Raw genomic sequence first — 11,559 nt, 5'->3', positions numbered from 1 at the left:
TCCAAATACTATCATTTGGAAGTTAGGATTTCAACATATGAATTTGAGGGAGGGACATAAACATTCAGTCCGCTGCAGTACCTATGTGTTAATCCCAACTTACAGGTCACACACGTGTGAGCTGATGAAGGCGGAAGTGGCAGCCTCATGAAAAAAATCCTGTGCTCCAAACATCGGCCAAGTAGCAGGAGCTGTGAGTATCTCTCTCCACAGGTGGCAGAGTAGACCAGGACCACATGCTCCTTCCCACCTCCAATGCTCTGCTTAAGACCCAGAATAGATCTTGTATTAAATAAGAGAGATGAGGAGACAAGCAACCCAAAAGGACTTGATGTGATGCTTTTTATCTGCTAGTCTATGTGAATGGAGACATAGCGTCCGAAATGAAATTGAGTAAGAAAAGAAAGAATTGTTAATAATATAGACTAGTTTTTGCAACCCTTGTGGGGAAAACAGAAGTGCTCTGCCCAATCCCCTGGGGAGCCAGCTTTTTCTTAAGAACTGCAGCCCTAGGGCATTGTTTTTGCTGCCTGACCGCTGCCATCATGGGTCACATGTATGTTCCTGGGAAGGACTTGTCCCAGTAGGCTCTGCCCCTCTGCCACAGCATCCCCACCTGGCTGAAGATGATGTCTGATGACACAAAAGAGCAGATCTACAAACTGGCCAATAAGAGCCTGACTCCCTCACAAATTGATGTGGTCCTGAGAAACTCACATGGCACTGCACAAGTATGTTTTGTGAGAGGCAATAAAATCTTGAGAATTCTTAAGTACAAAGGACTCAAAGTCTTAAGTCTCACTTAAGAAAACTGTTGCAGTTTGAAAGCATCTTGAGAAGAACAGAAAGGATAAGGATGCTAAATTCCATCTGATTCTGATTGAGAGCCACATTTATCAGCTGGCTAGATATAAGACTAGACGAGTGCTCTCCCTCAATTAGAAATGTGAGTCATCCACAGCCTCTCCCTGGTTGCATAAATTTATCTATGTACTCAAGCAATAAACCGTTGTTTAACTAGAAAAATATAGAGTCACAGCCCTGGGCTGGCTTTGCCTGACTGCTCCTGCTGTCTCTTCCTTCCCACCAGCTCCATAGATGGTGCTTTCTTTTCCTGTCCAGCCCATGCCAGGAAGCATCAGTGCTCCATCTTCCACCACTGTCATCAGGACACAAGAGAAAGGTAGGTCCATGTAAGTGGGGTTGTTAGTGAGAGTCAGAACAGAGCACTTTTATTTCTGGGATTGTGAGAAAAATGAGCTTCTGGAATCCCCAGCTGGAACCCAGAACGAAGAGAAACAATGTAATAGTGAGGGTTCGGTTTCCACAGTGCATTGAATAGTATAAATTGGCCATATTAAGTCATGCCATGAGGGCTGTCCTGGAAAACTAAGCCAACTCTTGATTTAAAAAATGAGATATTGGAGGGGCCGGCCCCATGTCCAAGAGGTTAAGTTTGCATGCTGAGCTTCAGCATCCCAGGGTTTTGTCGGATTGGATCCTGGGCATGGATCTAGCACTGCTCATGAAGCCATGCTGAGGTGGCATCCCACATAACACAACTAGAAGGACCTACAACTAGAATATGCAACTATGTACCTGAGGGCTTTGAGGAGAAGAAGAAAAAAAAGAAGATTGGCAACACATGTCAGCTCAGGTGCCCATCTTTAAAAAAATTTAAACAACTAAAAAAAATGAAATATTGAGGAGAGGCATTTTGAACTCCATTACCCTACAGTCAAACCTCAGGTTCTCATTACCAATGTCCTCTCTTCCATCTCTACTTTCCCGCCTTTATTTTGCCCACTGATTCTTACAGCCTCGGTTCATACCTCTATGTGGATGAGTCAAAACCTAGACTTCAAGTGCAACTTCTCTGAGCACCAGAAACACACTCTCTACAGCCTGGGGAATTTCTCAGCCTGGGCTGTCCATAAGGTTTCCCAGACAATGAGAATTTTTAATAAGGAGCTCCCTGGAGATGGAGGGGTGAGGAAAAGGAGGAGAAAAGAATCCAGGTACCTGAGGGGTACTGTAGACATTAACCCAATTTACTCTTTTTTCTGTTTAACTTGAGGGGTGATTCAGTGGGCTCAAGGAATTGTGAGCTTGTTTTAAAGATAAAAAGGATATCTTTGGGGAGGTTGTGATCACCAAATGGCCAGCTCTGAGCAGCCCTGGAAGCCCGGAAGTCAGATTCCCCAGGGGTCTATTGGGGGTGACCCAATTGTTTCCCTGAAGCTCCTCCTGCCAAGTCCCTCATTCCATAAAACCTGCCTGTTTCTGTTCTTATGGAGGTGGATTTGAGGGAAACCAGGCTCCCACTGATTCTTTTTGACAATTTGAGTAAATATTTCTCCATTTCTAACCACCACTGTCTCAGTGTTGGCTTCCTGTGCATCGGGCACAGAAACTTGAGATTGAGGTCGGTATCAATTTTCGCAAGCCAGTCAGGAGTCTTGTGCCCATGGCTGGATGACCCTTGTGAGGGTTTCAGTGGTTGGTGGTCCCCAGGGACTGGGGGGAAGTCTTTGCCTGGGGGCTTCCCTTGCTGTTCCTCCCTTCCTGCCAGTGTCTGCCGCCCTAGGCACAATGCTCCCTTGGAGTGGAGAAACATGTTGGACTTCAGTCTTTGTGTGTGAGTGTGCTTTTGTCTTGTATACGAGTCTGTTGTCAGTTGAGTTGCCGTGACACGTGCAGTGGTGAATCTCCTGTCTCTCTATTTGCATTTTGTGTGATTGATTCATTGGAAAGGAGGGTCTCTCATTTGGGAGAGATCCAGGGGCTCTCTGTCAGAATTCATCATCTGTTTTTGTCCTACAGGAATTGGTTTTGCCTGTGAGGTGAGTGACCATGAGAAGCGCGGTCATGAATACCCCATCTTTCCATTTGCATTCTGTGTGAGAAGTGGGACCCTCATTTCAGAGAGATCCAGGGGAGTGTTGGACCTCACCTTGTGTTTTGTCCTGCCGGAGTCTGTTTGCCATTTGCTCGGTGAGTCAATAACAGTCATCAGTCTCTGTATCTCTATTTGCATTTTGAATGTGTGAAAGCAGGGACCCTCATTTGGAAGAGATCCAGGGCATTGTTAGACTTCACCTTTTGTTTTTGACCTGCAGGAGTAGGATTTGTCTTTGTGTGGGTGCGTCCGTCTTGTGTGTGTACGTGTATTTGTTGGGTTCACTAAAATGAACATGTCCTCAGAGATATTGGTAGTGGTGGTGGTCACAGGGGTAGGCAGCACACATTGGAAGGCAGTGAGGAGGATGGAGTGGGGCATCCCCATGCTCCCTGCTCCTTCATGGCAGCAGCAGTGGCCCCAACAGCAGTAGTGATGGTCGTGGCGGGAGGGGTGTCCTGATGGCAGATGGGCTCCTTTTTGCTCAACCCAGCCTGGCTCGGCCCAGGAGTCATGAGCAGTGGCAGTGGCAGCAGCGGCAGGAGAGGCTGGGTGCCCAGTCACTTTCTCGTGGGATGGCTGGAGACAGAAAAAATAAGTCTCTGGGTCAAAATTTCACGGGTCTGATGCGAAGGCTGTGCTGGGGCCTAACCCTGAGTGGAATCACAATAACCATGATGATCAAGAAAAGCTAGAATATTTTGGGAGTCTGCTTTTGAAAGCCACATATATAATAAGCCAGCCATCTATTAACTGGTCTAAATTAGGAGAGGTCCAGCAAGGCCCTGAGGACAACCCTTCTGCCTTTTTCTCCCAGAGGCTGTGGGGCTGCCTTGGGCTATATACCCTGAGGCCCAGGGAAGTACAGTTAATACCTATTGTTGGGGTCCATGACAGGCCACCCCAAAATATGCCACAATGGCTTATTGATTATCTTGATTTAAAGTTACTTGTGGAGCAAAAAGGGCTTTCTGAGCCTACTGTCTCTGTTCCCCTGAAAGCAGGAAATGAATCTCCCATGAGAAAGGTGTTCTCCCTGCATCCTTATCACCACAGCTAGGGGACTGAGGGCCGAGAAGCCTGCATAAACAAACCTTACTAATTTACTATTTCATCCTAAATTCCCCACTATTTACATGCCTCACACCTAAGTTTCTTTGCTCTGTCAATTTTCAACAATTTTATGTTTCTTGCTGTAAAAGATATATATACTGCCTGTTTTGTTCACTCTCTGAGCAACATTTCTTTATGGTCTCCAAAAGGTATGTATTAAACTGGATTTTTCTCCTGTTAACCTGGTCTTGTGTCAGTTTTACTACTAATCTGGCCATAGGAACCTAAGAAGAGAAGAAAAGGGATTTTCCCTGTCCTGACACTATGTCATATCTTAAGGTGCTCCAGATATCCATGGGGAAACTCCAAAAGTTGGCTATAGTTCCTGATGACATAGAAGAGGTATCAGGAAAAGGAGAGACCAAAAGATTTCTGGAGCCCTTGACCTGTGAAATAGGATCTAAACACAGAAGCATTCTTTTCTGTATGTACCAGACTGCCCTGTTCCCCCTCTAGGGAGGGACATGCTATCTAAGTTAGGGGTCCTAATAGGCTGGAACAAGATAGAGATCCAAGCCCCTAAAAGTTGGGGAATTGAGCTCATGGCCCTATTGGAAGATACACCAGTGCCTGAGAGAGAAGAGGGTCCCCTATCATTGGCCCTGGTGAAACAATACCCTTTGAAGCCAGAAGCCATAAGAGGACGCCCTTCCTTTAAACAATATACTTTTAGAACAGGGATTAATCAGCAGATTGCCATGGAACACACCCATTTCAGCCATTAAAAGGCTTGAAACAAGGGAATATAGATTTGTTGAAGACATTATGGCTGTCAATGCTATACAGTGCCAGATTCAAAAGATGCTTTTGGATCCTCAACACTTCCCACCACCAAGTGATGTCTGGTCACCATTCCTTGCCTTCAGCAGGGAATTCTGAGGTTGGTGTGATATTGTGATTTATAGTAAAAAAAAAAATACCCTCATTTCATTTCTGGCACAGAGCTTCTAAAACCCTTGTAATTTCTGATATAAGAGCTATGGGGCATCTTTTATTATAACAATTACTTTTGTCCTCAGTTCCTGAAATAACTGCAGGTTAATAATGGTAACATGGGTGTCTTTTGTTCTCCACAAGAAGTCCCTGTCAACCACACCTGAACTTACGTAAATAAGGTGACTTTTGGAAAGCCCTTAAGGGTGGGGGCTATTAGCCAGGGGAACCAATTGTGTGATTAGAGGGTTGGAAATTTCAGCCCCATCCCCCTCCTTATACCTCTGAGGTGGGGAGAGGGGCTGAGGACTGAGTTCAATATGGAGTTCAGGGGGCTTCTGAGTTGCAAACATGGGGAGACTCAGGGAGACTGGCACACGCAGAGAGACCTTGGGAACTCCACATCCCTCTCTCACATATGGTGCTCTATGCATCTCTTCGGTCTGGCTGTTAAGTAAAATGTTTTCCTGAGTTCTGTGAGCTGCTCTGTAAAAATAGTTTAATCAAATCCAAAGGAGGGTGTTCATGGAAACCTCTGGTTTGTGGCAGGATGGTCAGAAGGATGGGTGACAACCTGGACTTGCAATTGGTATCTAAAATGGAAGGCAAGGGGTAATCTTGTAGGATCTGGTGCTATCTCTAGGTAGATAGTGTCACAAATAGTGACAAATACTGTTAAATACTTAGGTTTTGAACTGTCAGAAGCCCAGAGAATCCTGCTCCCAGACAGGAGAGAAGCAATCACTTGAGTTGGAACTCCTACTACCCATCGATAATTGTGGGGATTTTTTTAGGAATGTCAGGCTTTGGTTGAATTTGGGTAGTCAGCTTTAGATTAATGTTAAAATATCTATTTGAGGACTTAATGGGAGGAGACCTCGAGCCTTTGATGTGGACATGAGAATGCCAGAATTTGTTTGTCAAGGAAGTGGGAGAATTCCCCCTGACTTTTACTTAGCGTTCTTATGGCTGGTAAAATAACTGAAAAGGAAGGTCAGCAGGAGAAAAATCAAAGTTTAATAGCATGTATACATGGGAGAAACTTAGGAGAAACTGAGTAACTCAGCCAACTGAGTTAAAGAGGCTGAGGCTGCCTGCTTAAATATGTACAGCTACAGACAAGGACGATATTTGGGGTAGTGATTTGGGGCTTCAAAGGGGAGGAAGACAACTCACATGGAAATGGAAAAGTAAATGGTAAATAGGACTTTGATAAGAGTGGGCCTAGCAAGGATCTTTCCAGTCTACAAAAACCCAGAGCTAACTATGGTGATGGCCTGTCCTAGGGAAGGGACTTCATTTTAAATTTCTTTTAAGCAGTTAGGGGGGAAATGTCAAATGCTCTTCCTGAGTTTGAGCCTTTATTGTCTTCAGATTGAAATAATCCTCACACCAGAGTGACACATCTTGGGACCGCTTGCCCTGAACCCCACCAAGTACAATCAAGTTAAAGAAAAATTATTAACTGCCCCAGCCTTGGGACTCCCAGATTTGAGAAAGCCCATTGATTTCTTTGTAAAGGAAAAACAGGGCCTTAGTCTGTGAGTCCTGACTCAGAATCTTGGACCCACCAGGAGGCCTGTGGCCTATTTTACTAATCAGTCAGATCAGATGGTCAAAGGATAGCTGTCTTTCCTCTGAGCCATTGCTGCCATCTGTAACATAGTAGAAGAAGCTGAAAAATTCACATTGGCATAGGCTACAATGGCGCACACTCCCCATTGTGTCCTCCCTCTATGAGTCCTCTAAGAAAAGAACAGAAAGGAGGATCTTGGCTAACCTCAGGATCAGGCTACTTTATGAGACAACCCAGAAGTAAAGTTAAAGGCTATTTCTACCTTAAAACATGCAACACTTCTACCTACTGAGTCAACAAGACCCCTTTCACGATTGACTTCAGATCACTGAACAGGTGTTCTAGAGCTGACCAGATTTGACTGTCCAACTGTTGGAGCAGTTGGACTTGGGACTGTTCACTGGTGGAAGCAGCTTCTTGGATGAGGGCAACATCAAGCGGGGTATGCAGTTGTCACCCTATAGGATGCTATGGAAGCAAAGGCTCTGCCCCCAGGTATTTCATCTCAAGAGGCTGAGCTAATAGCCCTAACTAAAGCTCTTCAAATAGGTAAAGACACAAGAGCACAGACTCAAAATACGCCTTTTTAGTGGTCCATGCCCCTGAGGCCATATGGAAAGAGAGGGGACTCTTGACTGCTGGAAAGAGGGACATAAAATATTCCCAGGAAATATTGACCTTGTTAGAGGCCGTTAATGACCCATGGCAGTAGCCATCATGTACTGCCCTCCACATCAGAAAGGGGACACTATGGAAGCCTGACGTAATCAACTGGCTGATCAGGCAGTGAAGACTGCTGTTAGCACTGTGAGTTTCAGGGCACTCTTGGGTCCCTTAATTCCCCAAATTGACTTTGCTAAATTCCAGCATAGCTACACACAGAAAGACTGAGAGAGAGCCAGGGCATGGAGATTTGACTCCTCATCTGTGGAGTATCAAGGATATAAATGTAAGCCAGAAAGACTCATCTTGGTACCTGAAGCCCTTCTGGGAGAAAGTGTTAATCAAATGCATCAGAGCACTCACTATGGGAAGGAGGCCACGTTGCAGTGGATCAAGGTGGATAATTTGTCCTAACTTGCAACAAACCATTCAGAAAGTTACTAAAAATGTGTGATCTGTGCCAAAAACAATCCCAGGACAAGGCTGTTCTCCTTGAATAAGGGGGTTCAACATTCAGGAGTTGTCCCCTGTGAGGACTTGCAACTGGAATTTAACATGATGTCTTGAGCCTCTGGGAATGTCGAGTAACTAGAGTACTCATAGACACCTTCAAACTGTGGGTTGAAGCATTCCCTTCCAAAACAGGGAAGGACACCAAAGTGACCAAAGTTTCCCAAAAGGAGATCATTCCAGGGACAGAATTCCACTGTCGATCCAGAATGACAACAGCACTGCATTTATCTAAATCATTCCGGACTTGGGCACGTTGCTTAAGGGGAAGATGGAGGCATTTGGGGTGAGCAGGTTTGGCAAGATGGAAACGTTGCAGAAGCATAAGTTCTAAAGGGGCGAGATAAGGGCTGGAAAGAAACGGCATTACAGCCACCTTTGTAGGAGAGGTTCCCGGTCCGCTGTAAGAGCACTGTGGAAAGTGAGTTCTTTCTCAGCTTCCTAAACATCTGGAAGCAAGACGGTTTGTGGCTTGTCTCCCCTTGAGGGCTGGAGGCAGTGCCTTGTGCCTTCCACCCCTAGAGCAAGGTAGGGTACGGCTGAGAGCAGAGTTGCCTTTCTTCCATAGGTGCTTTCTGACAGTCTCTCCACCAGTGCACTAGGCCGGCTGGTTAAAAGCCTCTTGTCTCTCTGCTGGTGAGCATGTGGAAGCACAATGATCCGGGCCTGGGCCACATTGCTTAAGGGGAAGATGTAGGCATTTGGTCTGAGCAGCTTCGGCAAGATGGAAATGTGGCAGAAACAGAAGTTCTAAAGCGGCAAGATCAGGGCTGGAAAGAAACGGGGTTTCCACCGCCTTTGTAGGAGAGGCTCCCGGGCCACTGTAAGAGCACTGTGGAAAGCGAGTTCTTTCTCAGCTTCCTAAAGAGCTGGAAGCAAGATGGTTTGTGGCTGGTCTCCCCTTCAGGGACATAAGCAGCGCTTTGTGCCCTCCAGCTCTAGAGTAATCTAGGGCACCACTGAGGGCAAACGGGCGTTTCTGATATAAGTGCTTTCTGACACTGTCTCTACCAGTGAACAAGGGTGGGTGGTTAAAAGCCTCTTGTCTTTCTCCTCCTAAGCATTTGGAAACACAATCCTTCAAGCCTCAGCCGCGTTGCTTAAGGGGAGGATGTAGGCATTTGTTGTGAGCAGGGTTGGCAACATGGAAATGTGTCAGAAGCAGAAATTCTAAAGTGGCGTGATGAGGGCTGGAAAGAAACGGAGTTTCAGCCGCCGTTGTCAGAGAGGTTACTGGTGGGCTGTAAGAGCACTGTGGAGAACGAGTTGTTTCTCAGCTTCCCAAAGAGCTGCAGGCAAGACGGTTTGTGGCTTGTCTCCCTTTGGGGGACGGAGGCAGTGCTTTGTGCCTTCCACCTCGAGAGCAATGTAGGACATGGCTGAGAGCAGAAGTTCTAATGTGGCAAGATCATGGCTGGAAAGCAACTGGGTTTCAGGCCTCTGTATGAGAGGGTCCCGGTAGGGATAAAAGCACTGTGGAGAGTGAGTTGTTTCTCAGCTTCCCAAAGAGCTGGAAGCAAGACGGTTTGTGGCTTGTCTCACTTTGAGGGATGGAGGCAGTGCTTTGTGCCTTCCACCTCTACAGCAATGTTGGACATGTATTAGAGCAGAAGTTCTAATGCAGCCTGATCACGGCTGGAAGGAAACTGTGTTTCAGGCCTTTGTATGAGAGGTTCCCGGTAGGCTGTAAGAGCACTGTCAAAAGTGAGCTCTTTCTCAGCTTCCCAAAGAGCTGCCAGCAAGAGGGTTGGTGGCTTGTCTCCCTTTGAGAGATGGAGGCAGTGCTTTGTGCCCTCCACCTCTAAAGCAATGTAGGATACGGCTGAGAGCAGAAGTTCTAATGCAGCCTGATGACGGCTGGAAATGAACTGTGTTTCAGAGGCCGTTTTATCAGAGGTTCCTGGTAGGCTGTAAGAGCACTGTGGAGAGCGAGTTGTTTCTCAGCTTCCCAAAGAGCTGCAAGACGGTTTGTAGCTTGTCTCCCTTTGGCGGATGGAGGCAGTGCTCTGTGCCTTCAACCACTACAACAATGTAGGACACAGCTGGGGTCAGAACTTCTAATATGACGAGATCAGGGCTGGAAAGAAACTGCGTTTCACAGGCCTTTGTATCAGAGATTCCCGGTAGTCTGTAAGAGCACTGTGAAAAGTGAGTTCTTTCTCAGTTTCTCAAAGAGCTGCAACCAAGACCATTTATGGCTTGTCTCCCTTTGGGGGACGGGGGCAGTGCTTGTGCCTTCCACCTCTAGAGCAATGTAGGACACGGCTGAGAGCAGAAGTTCTAATGCGGCCAGATCTGGGGTGGAAAGCAACTGTGTTTCAGGCCTCTGTATGAGAGGTTCCCGGTAGGCTGTAAGAGCACTGTGGAGAGCGAGTGGTTTCTCAGCTTCCCAAAGAGCTGCAAGCAAGACGGTTTGTGGCTTGTCTCCCTTTGTGGGACAAGGCAGTGATTTGTGCCTTCCACCTCTAGAGCAATGTAGGACACGGCTGAGAGCAGAAGTTCTAATGCGGCCAGATCTGGGGTGGAAAGCAACTGTGTTTCAGGCCTCTGTATGAGAGGTTCCCGGTAGGCTGTAAGAGCACTGTGGAGAGCGAGTGGTTTCTCAGCTGCCCAAAGAGCTGCAAGCAAGACGGTTTGTGGCTTGTCTCCCTTTGGGGCACGGAGGCAGTGCTTTGTGCCTTCCACCTCTAGAGCAATGTAGGACACGGCTGAGAGCAAAGGGGCCTTTCTGACATAGGTGCTTTCGGACACACTCTCTATCACTGCACAAGGGCGGGTGGTTAGAAGCCTTTTGTGTCTCTCCTCCTAAGCATGTGGAAGCACAATGATTCCGTCCTCCACCCAGTTGCTTAAGGGGAAGATGTGGACATTCGGTCTGAGCGGTGCTGGAAGGACGGAACTGTGGCAGAAGCAGAAGTTCTAAAGCGTCCAGATCAAGGCTGGAAAGAAACTGCATTTCACATTCCTTTGTATGAGAGGTTCCCGGTAGGCTGTAAGAGCACTCTGGAAAGCAAGTTCTTCCTCAGCTTCCCAAGAGCTGGAAGCAAGACGGTGTGTGGCTTGTCTCCCCTTGATGGATGGAGGCAGTGCTTTGTGCCTTCCCGCTCTAGAGCAATGTAGGAAACGGCTGAGAGCAGAAGTTCTAATGCGGCGAGATCAGGGCTGGAAAGAAACTGCATTTCACAGGCATTTGTATGAGAGGTTCCCAGTAGGCTGTAAGAGAACAGTGGAGAGCGAGTTGTTTCTCAGCTTCCCAAAGAGCTGCAAGCAAGACGTTTTGTGGCTTGTCTCCCTTTGAGGGCTGGAGGCAGTGCTTTGTGCCTTCCACCTCTAGAGCAATGTAGGCCAAGACTGAGAGCAAAGGGGACTTCCTGAATTAGATGCTTTCTGACAAGGTCTCCACCAGTGCCCAAGGGCTCTTGGTTAAAAGCCTCTTGTCTCTCTCCTCCCAAGCAATTGGAAGCACAATCATTTGGGCCTTGGCCCCGGTGCTTGAGGGGAAGATGTAGGCATTTATTGTGAGCAGGGTTGGCAAGATGGAAATCTGGCAGAAGCAGAAGTTCTAAAGCGACGAGATCAGGGCTGGAAAGAAATGGCGTTTCAAGTGTCTTTCTAGGAGAGGTTCCTGGTACACTGTAAGAGCACTGTGGAAAGGGAGTTCTTTCTGAGCTTCCTAAAGAGCTGGAAGCAAGACGGTTTGTGGCTTGTCTCCACTTGAGGGATAGAGGCAGTGCTTTGTGACTTCCACCTCTAGAGCAATGTAGGCCAAGACTGAGAGCAAAGGGTGGTTCCTGAATCAGGTTCTTTCCGACAAGCTCTCCACCAGTGCCCAAGGGCTCTTGGTGAAAAGCCTATTGTCTCTGTA

At 47.1% G+C, this 11,559-nt stretch overlaps 1 pseudogene; it reads left to right on the top strand.

Annotated features, from left to right (window-relative positions):
* Positions 1-545: 545 nt before the first annotated feature.
* LOC106828895 (small ribosomal subunit protein uS15-like) lies at positions 546-1,005 on the top strand (annotated as a pseudogene).
* Positions 1,006-11,559: the final 10,554 nt, after the last annotated feature.

The sequence above is a fragment of the Equus asinus genome, chromosome X (assembly GCF_041296235.1).
Source record: "Equus asinus isolate D_3611 breed Donkey chromosome X, EquAss-T2T_v2, whole genome shotgun sequence".
Lineage (NCBI taxonomy): Eukaryota > Metazoa > Chordata > Mammalia > Perissodactyla > Equidae > Equus > Equus asinus.
The sequence above is the reverse complement of the archived record's forward strand: the minus strand, read 5'-3'. Positions and strand labels throughout refer to the sequence as shown.